Source organism: Mus pahari, chromosome 16 (assembly GCF_900095145.1).
Source record: "Mus pahari chromosome 16, PAHARI_EIJ_v1.1, whole genome shotgun sequence".
In the NCBI taxonomy this organism is placed as follows: domain Eukaryota; kingdom Metazoa; phylum Chordata; class Mammalia; order Rodentia; family Muridae; genus Mus; species Mus pahari.
Window position 1 is genome coordinate 1,149,177 of NC_034605.1, and position 11,850 is coordinate 1,161,026.

The 11,850-nt window shown below is 43.0% G+C and overlaps 1 pseudogene; it reads right to left on the reverse strand.

The window, feature by feature from the left end:
- Positions 1-1,244: 1,244 nt before the first annotated feature.
- LOC110334233 lies at positions 1,245-10,757 on the reverse strand (annotated as a pseudogene).
- Positions 10,758-11,850: the final 1,093 nt, after the last annotated feature.

Below are 11,850 nucleotides of genomic sequence, written 5' to 3' on the forward strand. Positions count from 1 at the left end.
ATACTCTTTCCGGGCTGGGGATTCTCTTCTCTTCTCTCCATTCAATACACACACACACACACACACACACACACACACACACACACGCACACGCACACGCACACGCGCACGCGCACGCGCACACACACACACATACACATACACACACGTAAGCTCCACAAGGGAATCAGAATTAGACATTTGCTCTCTCTTATCTTTTTCATCAGTACAATCAAGATGCCTATCAGGCATCCTTTGTATTTTATTTGTATGTGCTTGTTGGTTTTAAATTTTATTTTTCAAAAACAAATGCTACATATTAAATATAAATATTGACCTTACAGCAGTAGAACAGAAGGATGGGTTACCAGAGCCTAGGCATGTTTGGAAAAAGGGAAGTCATTAGAATAATATTGTATTTTTCATGTGTATGTGCACATGGTAAGGTTGACTGTGTGTGCATTCACATGCAGGAGGCACATGCACATAGGTGCACGTGTGTATGTGTTCGCATGCACGTTGAGATCTGAAATTGACATTGATTGTCTTCTTACATGGTTCTCCACTATACTCATGCCTTCTTCATTGAGGCAGGATGTCTCTGTTGAACCTAGGCTTTGAAGGCTTGTTTATTCTAGCTATCAATCTTTCTCCAAAGATCTTCTGTCCCTGCCTCCCGAGTGCTGGAATTACAGATGGGATACCACATGCACACGGCATTTGCATGAATTTTGGAATTCTGTCTCCTGTGGTCCTGACACTTGCATGGCAAGCACGTTGTTCAATGAGCAATCTCCTTATCCCTCAGTCAGTTGTTTATTTATTTTTTATAATATATTTTATTTCCTTCTCCTATGTACTTTGCAAAAACTACACGGTAAATGACCAGCTTCACTCAAAAGTAGGAGTCCTTCCAGAAGAAACCGAGTTCATCTCCAGTGAGCAGTTTGTCATGGAAAGTAAGCTTGTATTACCAAAACCAATGCCCTCAGGAATTTTCCGTATTTCCTACTGCCCATCCCCCTGTGCATGTTCGTCTATGAAAGAAGTAAAAGACATTCCCATAGCAGTGGTGGCAGCAGCCTGTGGTCACAAGAAACCTTCCATAGGAGCTGGGTGTTCATGTCGATTTTGCTGCATTCAATTAAGAACATGTTCCTTTGAGGATGCCAGGTAGAAATCTTAAAACTTGCTGCATCATCCTCATCACTTTACACCTCTGCATCATCATCCTCACTTTACACCTCTGGATCACTGTCCTCATGTTACACCTCTGCATCATCATCCTCATCATCTCTGGCTCTGAAGTGTATTTTTCTGAATTCTCATCTGCTCATCAAGATGAAGAAGCTGGTGGTAGATCCTGCACAAGCTCAGCATTCCTGAATAAGTGAGTCACAGGTATGGGATGGTTGCAGCCATCATCTGTAAAGATGCTGCTGTCCATGTGAAGCATGGGTGCCTGCACCTCCTCTGTCCTCAGTACAGGCTCCGCCTGTCTGGCAGAGCTGTCATCAGGCTCCTGGGCTGCAGCAGCACTGCTGGGTTCTGTGGGCAGGCCATCTGCAGCCTTTGCTGAGAGCTCCTCACTCACAGGCTTGGAGCAGCCCTAGGGAGGCACTCCACTCTCCAGTGCAGGGACAGAGGCCTCAGCACTGTCCTCTGCAAACTTATTTTCACAAGTGGTGGCCACTGGCACCGCTTTTGGGAAAGAAGAAATGTCACTTTTAGGGTTAGGTTTTTGAAGTGGAAACTTAAGGGTTCTTTGGAAAGTCGTTGGATGGTGTTTGGCTGGGGCAAACCCATGAAGGAACAATTTGCTAAAGCAGACACGGGTGAAAGAATGTTCTGCTAAAGCAAGCACATGAAAGGAAACGTGATGAATAATTGCCAACAACACTCATGGTCCACCTTACATTGTGTAGCTGAGCTGCATTTGTTGGGACTCCATAGAGAGAAACTCTCCAAAAAACTTCTGGTGGTGTGCTGCAGTTTCTGGTCATTTCCACTGGGCTGATCTGCAGAATAATTTCAGCTGAGACAGACACACTGACAAGACCCCTGGAGGACACGTGATGTTTGGAGGGTATAAATAGGACTCAGTGGACAGTGACGGAGGCTGAGCTAGGCTTGCTTATAGAGCTGGCTGTGCACCACTTGTGGGTCTCTCGTCTTCACTGATCTTCACTTCCCTAAGAGAGGCACAGCTGAGAACTTCTCCTGGCATTCCGCCTGGTCCCTCCTGCTGACTCGAGACGAGGCTGAGGCCTGGTTGTCTCTGCTAGGGAGTGCCACCACTGCTGATTCCTGTTGGTTATCCTGACTCTACCAAACAGGACTGCTGGTGTATCTCTGAAGTGTTTGTGAGTGGCCTGTGAACAGAACTGTGCATTCCAGACAACACAAATGTGCATTGAGTCAAAGAACCTTTCTAAACAGGTCCACTTCCCTGTATCCTTTCTTTCCCACTAACTCTGGTGGGTGGTAAGCTAAAAGGGAGGTAAAAGTGTTTAAGAACCATTATTAAAATTAAGGTTTGAAAAAATTAAAGTTACAAGTTTGGGGTTTGGGGGGGGGTGTTTTTTGTTTTTTTGTTTTTTGAGACAGGGTTTCTCTGTGTAGCCCTGGCTGTCCTGGAACTCACTTTGTAGACCAGGCTGGCCTTGAACTCAGAACTCCGCCTGCCTCTGCCTCCCAAGTGCTGAGATTAAAGGTGTGCACCACCACACCCCGTTTAATTTTTATTTAGTATTCTGAATAATCCTTTGACTTTTCCAATGAAGTATGTGACTCTGCTCTGGTTTAATCACGTACTCGTTTCTTTTCCAGAAAATTCTAGCTTCCCACAGGGCAAGGGTCCGTAGCTGTACCTCGAGCTTCTCCCCAACCCATGGCTGCTCAGGAAGCTTGGTGTTTTTGCAGTGAGCCTCTTTTCTGAAAGCTGGTTGCTGAGGTAGGAATTGTCTTGCCAACCACCTTTGCTTTGGGGAAACAATGAAAATGTCCTTCAGATGAGGGGCAATGGGACCTGAGGTTTTCTTGAAGCAGAGGAAAAAGATAAGGAAGAAAGAAGAGAAAAAGACATCTCCAGAATATAGGCTTACAGGTTTCCTAGGAGCCATGCCCTGAGGGCTTTGGGGAAAGGGGGGGAGGTAGTTTTTATGTCCAAAGGCCTACTCTCCCCACCAGACCGTCCTCCTTCTACAATAAGCACAAACCGTCTGTATAAATTTCATTTTGTATCCTTGACATCAATTTACCCAACAGAAAACATTAAGGGAGGGAGGAAAGGATTACAAAGACTTCTGGTTTCATAGTGCTACAGTCCTCTCTCTGGAGAAAGGGATGCCTGGTGGAGTCACCTAGTCCTTGTGGCAGAAACACAAGGCTGAGTGGTTATTCAGATGGTGCCAACCAAGAAGCAGAGAATTCAGCCGGCACAGGGGTGGGAACATGACCTTCGAAGGCCTGCCCCAGCAGTCTATTTCCTCCCTAGCAGGATCCATCTCCTAAAGGCTCCACTGTTTGCAAAATTGTACCATAAGCTGGGCTCCAACCATTCAAATAATGAGCCAGAGGGGACATTTCAGATTCAAAACATACCCCTACCCCATGCTCAGGAGGCCCCAGTAAATAGAAATAGCCACAACTTCTGGATGGAACTTTAAAAACTGGGCAGTCAAGAAATTGCCCAATCTTGGCCTCTCAGGAGCGTGTACAATTTCTGACCATGTAACACATCCAGCACACAGATTGGCAGCTGCAATTCTAACCGGCGTTTCCTCTAGATAAAAGCCCGGAGTCTGTCGATTACACGGTCTTTCCGTGAATGGAGATGGAATTGGTAACCTGCCTTTGTGGAGTAATTTCTAAAAGTGCTGATGCGTTTCTACCTTGTTTCATTAGCCAGCGCTTATTGGAAGAGGAGGTAGGGAAGGGAATGGAAATGTGCAGTTTGGGGGTCTTAGCTGTGAGTGGGTTTCCTAGGAAACCACCTGCGATCAAGTGCGGCGGGCTCTCTGCGACGTGGAGGAGGGAGACGTATCAGAGTGAACGTATATAGAGAAAGAGAAAAATAAATCATTGCCTGAGCCCCTAGGTCTTTAATTAATGAAGAACATACACTATTTTCAGAGGAATCCCTTGGAGCAGTAGAGAAGATGGAGACATGGATGCTGGGGGGGGGGGGGCACACGGAAGGGCATATTAGCTACATATGGAAATCATCTAGCACGATTTGGTCCTATCAATGTGCAAAAAAAAAAAAAAAAAAAAAAAAAAAAAACAACATGTGAGCGAAAACAAAAGCATCAGCCCCGTTTCTGCTTGGCACAAGCAAAATTGCCTCTAAGAACGAAGGTGAAGCCCCAGGCTCTCAGCAGATTACAGGCTAGGGTATGGCTGTGCCACAGATAGTTTCATCGTCTTCATTCTGTGACCCACAGCGTGAACCTGGTGCCTGCAGGAAAAAGAGCTGGCTGGGGTTAGCATGCCACCTAAGGATGTCCTGCATGGTCATTAACTGTCCCTGTATACCTGATCATCACAGCACTGCTCCTTCCTTCGAGTAGAAAGTAAGATGTGGGCGGACTAGTGGAAGTGTGAGTTTAGTCTCATTTTCTGTGATAAGATACCCTGACAAACGCAGCTTGGGGAGAAAAAGGATCCTATTCCTTAAAAGCCCACATCCAGGAAGGTAATTGGGAACTTGAAGCAGGTCACCTTAAACGTAAGTCGAGGAAAGAGAAATAACTGCTCCCATCCTTCTTTTATTCCTCTTTCTGTATTCTTACACAAGTCAGGTCCTAGCCTAGGGAATGGTCCTGCCCACAGTGGTGGCCTCACTCTCCCTATACCAATCAACATTGAAGACAATCCTCCACAGGCTAACCTCAACAAGTCACTTCCTCATTAAGAATCTCATCTCTGGTGATTTTATGTTGTATTATGTTAATGGATAGAACTAACCAGCCCAGGGAAGACTTAAAGGTTTATTTCTTTGCTTCAAATATCACTAACGTACAAAAGTACTTAGTATATTACAAGAGATACCAGTCACTTGATAGGCTTATAAATTTATTTATTTTTATTAAAAATCCATGTGCTTCCAGGACATGAGTGTTTGGTGTAAGCACACATCCTTGAAAGTGTACACTTGGACTATGAATAGGTAATGCATAATAAATTTTAAAGCATTTAGTGTATATTGATTATGTGTAACTTAGCTGTATAGCACTGCCTAGCATGTATGAGGCTATGGGTTCAAACACACAGAACGTGGCTTTTAGTTTCTCGTGGCAATTGTGAGTTCCCAGAAACATCTTGATGAGAATTTGTTGCTTCTGTGTTCTGGTGTGTAAATTAGGTTTGTTTTTCAGTGGAGTGTATATAATCACATATCTCAACTCATTTGTAATTAAAATGTGCAACTATCTTATATGTCTGTGTATGTATAAAGGAAGTAAAATCTTAAGACCAACCTAATAATTTACAAATTGCACAAACACCATAAGGTCTCATCTTATGTTTTATAGCTATGTGTTTTTGGATCAAAATGTCTTTATAATAATGGGGGAGGGAGTTTCTTTGTTTCTTTTAAAAATATTGAAGAAGGGCTGGATACAGCCTAGTAATAGAGTGTTCACATAGCAGGTGTAAGATGATAGGCTTTATTCTCTACCACTGCAAGGTGATTATGGTGGTGGTGGCGGTGGTGGTGGTGGTGGCAGTAGTATTAAAAGTTTTTTCTTAATTCTGAATGCCTTTGGAGCTATCTTCCCTGCCTGTGTTCAAACCCCGGTTGAGAGCATGTGATCCAATTTTAGTTGACCCTGTTGACAGACTAAATGATGACATCTACAAAAGAGATAAACACAATAACATGGTTATGCATATGAAATCTGTGTATGCTCTGAGCCTGGATCCTGAAGCAGAATGCAAATACTTTAGTTTCTTTTAATGTTTGATCCCTTGTTGCAGACTCAGAAGTGGTAAAAGAATTCAAGCACCCATCAAATGTTTGGTGGAACTGAGTTTTCTTGGACAACTTCTGCATAGCTCTGTATCAATATCCTCTGTGGTGGTGTAATAGCCAACACCATGAGTGTGTTGCTCTGGGCAAGGATGTATCACTGTGGGGTTAAGAGTGGCATCGCACACATAGGCTCATGTATTTGAATCTACATCACTGGAAAGTGGAGCTATTTGAAAGAACTAGAAGGATTAGGAGGTATGGCCTTGCTGGAGTGGGTGTGGCCTTGTTTGAAGAGATGTGTCATTTGGGGTGGGCTTTCAAGTTCAAAAGCCCATGTCAAATGTAGGCTCTCTGTCTCTACCACTCTGCCTAAGATCAGGATGCAGCTCTCGGCTGCTGTTCCAGCATCTGCCTGCATGTCTCTATGCTACCCAGTGGGATGATAATGGAATAAGCCTCTGAAAGTGTAAGCAAGCCCCCAATTAAATGCTTCCTCTTATAAGAGTTGCCTTGGTCATGATGTCTATTCATAGCAATAGAACAGTGACTGAGATATACTGGAACTACATTATCTTCAGACACCTTATGGTAGGAGTAATATGAACCATCATTTCATTAAAGACAAGGAGGTGAAGGCACAGACTCAGTGACTAACTAACTACCTTCCAACCAGTTGTGGGCCTAGAGCCCACAGGCTTTATGAGATATCTGGTCTCCAACTGCGTTTTGCTTCCAGAGTGCAATACTGCTAGTGTTAAGAACAAAATGCCCATCTAGCATGGCTTTGGACTGCCTGACCCATACTGGACCTTCTGAATCTTGCTCAATTTGACTCATATATTATTCTCCAGCTGCAGGTTGGCAGTTCTACCAGTCAACATATCCTTGGCTTCCAAAATCTACAAAAGCAGGTCATTTTTAAACCACTCCTCTGATCCTAACCTTTGTTTATTTCTCGTTAATACATTTTGTCCTAAAAGGAGTTCAAGTAACTACAATAAAAACCATGCATAGTATGCTTATTAAAGCAAAATAGAATATTGCAAATGGAAACGGGAAATGAAGCAAATAGATGATTACATGTTTACTGTAATTAAGCATTACATTAAGTTATTACTCTGTCACTTACCTGTACTGATTAGGTACAGATCTGCATTTTTTTTTTCCTAACTCACATGTCTAGAATGTGCTATGTTACTAGCGCAGGACAAAGGTTTTTAAGATGAAGACATGGATATGTCTGTCCCCAAAAGGTAATACCTGTTCTTGGGAGGGAAATTTGACCCACATGGGCCTATAACTGAAAACTATATTATGTAGAACCCAGATCTGTACTGAGTTGTTTATGTTGTAAATATGAACTCTGGAAGGTAAAATTCCAGACAGCTCTGGGAGTACAAATTACTGGATTTCCAAGATTCTGAAATTCATCAGTGACTTCATTATTGACCGTGGTCAGCAAGGAGGGGTTAGGAGGAGGTCAGAGGAGGGCTGGAGAATATCAGCAATTGCCAAATTAACAGAGAGTTAATAGGAATGCTAAGTATTTGGGCCAGGGGAGACAACTCAGTCATTAAAGTGATGGCTGTACAAACATGAAGACTGGAGTTTAGTACCAAACACACATGTCAAAATCAGACATCGAGACATATTCTATTATCTGGGCACTGGGGAGGCAGAGACAGGAAGATCACTAGGGTTCACTGGCTACTGACTCTCCTAGTCAGTGAACTCTAGGTTGAGTGACAGAATCTGTCTCAAAAGGTAAGGTGGAGGAGTAGTTGAGGAAGACACTGGACTTCATCCTCTAGCCTACATGTGCACACGACAGAGAGAGAGAGAGAGAGAGAGAGAGAGAGAGAGAGAGAGAGAGATCACACAAGCTAGATATTGTTTTACTAAGTATTACATTGCAGACTGTTCTACTGTATTATACCCTATCATGTCAAATCATATTCTACTGTGCCTGCTACTTTTGGTAAAGCTTACTCCAGCTTTTCCTAAGTCCTGCCCCTTTGCCCCAGGCCATGAAGACGATCATATTGTATTAGTAACTTGTCATTGCTGTGACAAATGCCTGTCAAGGGTTATTAAGAAGGAAGATTATATTTTGTCTCACAGTTTGAGGTGACACAGTCAGACATGGTGAAAAAGCATGGTAGCAGAGTTATAGGGCAGCTAGTCACATTGTGTCACATCCACAGCCAGAAAGCAGGGATAGTCACATTGTGTCACATCCACAGCCAGGAAGCAGGGATAGTCACATTGTGTCACATCCACAGCCAGGAAGCAGGGATAAATACTGGCACTCAGCTTGCTTTCTCTTTTGTGCCTTTTCATTTACTATAAGGCCCAACCCACTTTCACAGAAGGTTTTCCCCTCTTAACTGAATCTCCCTGGAAATATCCCCATAAATACACCCAGAAATTTGTCTTCTAGGTGGTTATAGATCCTGTGAACTTGACAGTGGGGAAGATCAATGATCACATATACACTTGTGCTTCATTTAATTATTTTTTATTCTAATTGGGGAAAATCTAGTTAGCCTACACTTCTTACCTTAGTGTGCAATTCAGTGACATGAAGAAGGGTTGCAGCAGGAGTTACCGTCAGCATTGTCCATCTGTTTGGCAAAACCCAAAGCTTTGTATTTACTGAACAGTTTCCAGGGCTGAGTTTCTATCCCACTCATCCTTGGGCAGTTTTCTATTTTCTACTTTGATGAATATGACCTCTCCAGGTGCCTCCTATAAGTGGGACCACACAGCACTTGGTGATCCCTTTGTGAATGGCTTATTGCATTTAGTATCATGTTCTCAAGGCTCATTCACTTGGTGGTCTATGCCAGATTCCCCTTCCCTGTCCTCATGCTTGTGTAGGAGGCACATTACTGACCGAACCATCTTCCCATCCCTGGGCGCTATTTGCATTGCAGGAACAATGTGCTGGAAGCCAACTGTGGGGAAAAAAATGGAAGTCTATACATTTTAGGAGGGTTGGCTTTTTTTAATTGACTACTGAAATACTACCTGGCTGAAAGTGCTTGTCTTTGCCTAGCCATAGAACAACCTCCCCCCCCCACACACACACACCCACACACAACCCTTTTTGGTAAATGAGGACACTAGAATAACATCTAAGATACTTTCCAGGTCATAATATCTTAGATGGTTAGGAAAATCTAAGCATTGCTTTTGGTGTGTGTATTCTAGACAAATCCTTCAAATTCACATCCCAGGGCAGATTTCCAGCTAAGGGCACATAGCCTGATGCTTTGGTCTCTCTTAATTCTTTTAGGTGTTTTCTGGAGTTTTGACAGTACACTCTGAGAGGCAGCCACCATGAGACTGTACCTTCTGAATGGTCAGCGTTTTCCTCAGTCAGATTTTTACTTAAATCACTTGACAGCTTCCCTTAACAGCAGAACAGCTCGCTCTGCTTAGAAAACCTGGGCTCAACAGTTTACAGACTATCACCAGCCTGTGTACATAAATGATGTGCATGTCTTGAATAACCATTACTGCAGACACAGAGGAAGCACACTCAAGGGATTTAATGAAAGAAGAGTGGAAAATTCTAGCTAAAACTAAATATTTCTTGTTCGAAGCAGTTTTGCTTTAAAATACTGTTGTTCATTCCTTGTAATGCTCCTGTTTGTAACACAGACTTTATCATATAGTATTGATCTTGTTAAAAACCAGTCACCCCAGCCTTTTTTATGAAACTTCCTTTATTTAAACATGGTATGTTAGAGAAAATACATGCTTTGTGATATTTAAAGGGAAGTAAGATTTTACTTGGCCAATCAACCTTTATTGAATTCCATTTCTACAGCACGATGCAAAGATAAGTAACTGGTAGTATATGTGAATCTCTCTCTTCCCCTCCTCTCTCTCTCTCTCTCTCTCTCTCTCTCTCTCTCTCTCTCTCTCATATCACTCTCTAAATTTGACCAAGCTCATGGTGGGAAACATTGTGAAGAAGGAAGCAGAAACAACTGTTATAAAATGTTGGAGAGGATGAAAGCCATTAGTGACCTGCAGTTACGTGGAACCCTCGGAGGATACATGGGACAAGAAGCCTGGTGGGTGGGGCCCAGCTTCAGAGGGGACTAGCTGGAACCTCATCATTGGCTGGAGGATGAGGAAGGGTGTTTTGGGCCAAAAGGCAAAGCAAGATGAAAATGCTGGGCATGGTTCCTAGGCTGAGGCTGTCACCTAACGAACAGGGAGCGACGGCGACAGGCTGAGCAGAAGGCTACTGGTGCAGGATTTGTACCATGTGTCCACCTTATTTTCTTATGAAGTAATGATAAATAGCTGCTGCTGCACTCTGCCTCCTCCTCCTCCTCCTCCTCCCCCTCCTCCTCCTCTTCATCTTCCCCCTCCTCCTTTTTGTCCTCCCCCTCATTTCCTCCTCTTCCTCCTTCCTCTGCTGCTATGGAACTCAGATGCCACTCCCAAAACAACCACACAGTTTTGGCGCATACAGACTATTCAATACACTTCTTTATCTTCACTTACATCTTCCGGGTGGAGACTTTTCAAGCAATTTTCTTACCCATGTTCAGGGCCGTAGACACCCAATAAAATTAGCACCATCACTTAAGTGTGGAAATCTTGTCTAATCTCCATCCCCTGGCTCCACATTCAATCTTCTTTCTCCTTGGCATGTGCCTTTATGTCAGGATCTGTCTTCTCATTCTAAACAAAGCTCTTCAGACATATACTCATTGTCTCTCCCACTATCCTGTAGACAGAGTCCCTGCCATGCAGTGACAAGGGCTGGCTACTTACCTGCCATGTGGCCTGGCCCAGGCTTCTGGCCAAACCTCAGCACTCCCAGGACCCTTTTTTTTATCAGAGAAGGATAATGACAAATTTCTTGTTCCTTTAGACTTCTAGTCTTATACTTATATACATACATATATATGTATATATAGATACATATATACATATGTGAATGTGTATATATATGTGTGTGTATACACACACACACAAACACACACACTGGGCTGAGTGGAGCAACAATATCATCCTGTTATTAAAAGGTTAATAAATATAATGCAATGGTCTTTACTTTTCTTGTATGGACACAGGAAGGGAAACTGATGGACAGGTCTAAGACAGACTGAGGAAATCAACTCAAGATAATTAAAGTATCAAGAAGAGAAAGAAGGGAAGTCTCAAGGAGAAGGGCTGATGCTTAGGACAAAAAACATGTAGAGGTCAATGCTCCTCTTCGGTGTTAAGGATGCTGACCGCATCCATCTTACAGGTTGTGGTGAGTACCACATAATGTCTACATAATACTCCCTGAGGGATGCCAGATGCCCCTTCTTTGTAAAAGCAGATTTCCCTCATACTGTCTATGCATTCTGGAGTCTTACGTTTAGAAGCCCTCCAAAATATACAGTCATACAATTTAGCACGAATAGAAAGGAACACGATTCATTTCTATGAAGCTATCTTCAGGGACATTATTTCTAAAGTGTTTGGTAGAACGGGAGCACACACAAGAGGCCAAGTCAACAGATTGTAGCAGGTGTAGGACAACTATAGAGATGTGGCTATCGGAATGTTCTAGATTGGACCAACATTGCTCATCAAGAAGCTCAGAGCAACAATCTCTGGTAAGAAGCACTAGTTGATAGGTTGTTTTGTTTTTTGGTTTTTTGTTTTGTTTTGCTTTTTGTTTGTTTTTTAGTTTTTATGATCATTTGAGAAAAACAAAACACCCACTGCTCAGTATAAAATTTCAGCCATTTTTTAAGACGACCCACTTAGAAGTGAAAGGATACTGTTTATGCCATGGCGAGCACAGCTCTGATTTCCCACCACAATCATACTTAGTTTTTGACTACCAAATTTCAAATTTCCTTTGACATTGTCTGTGT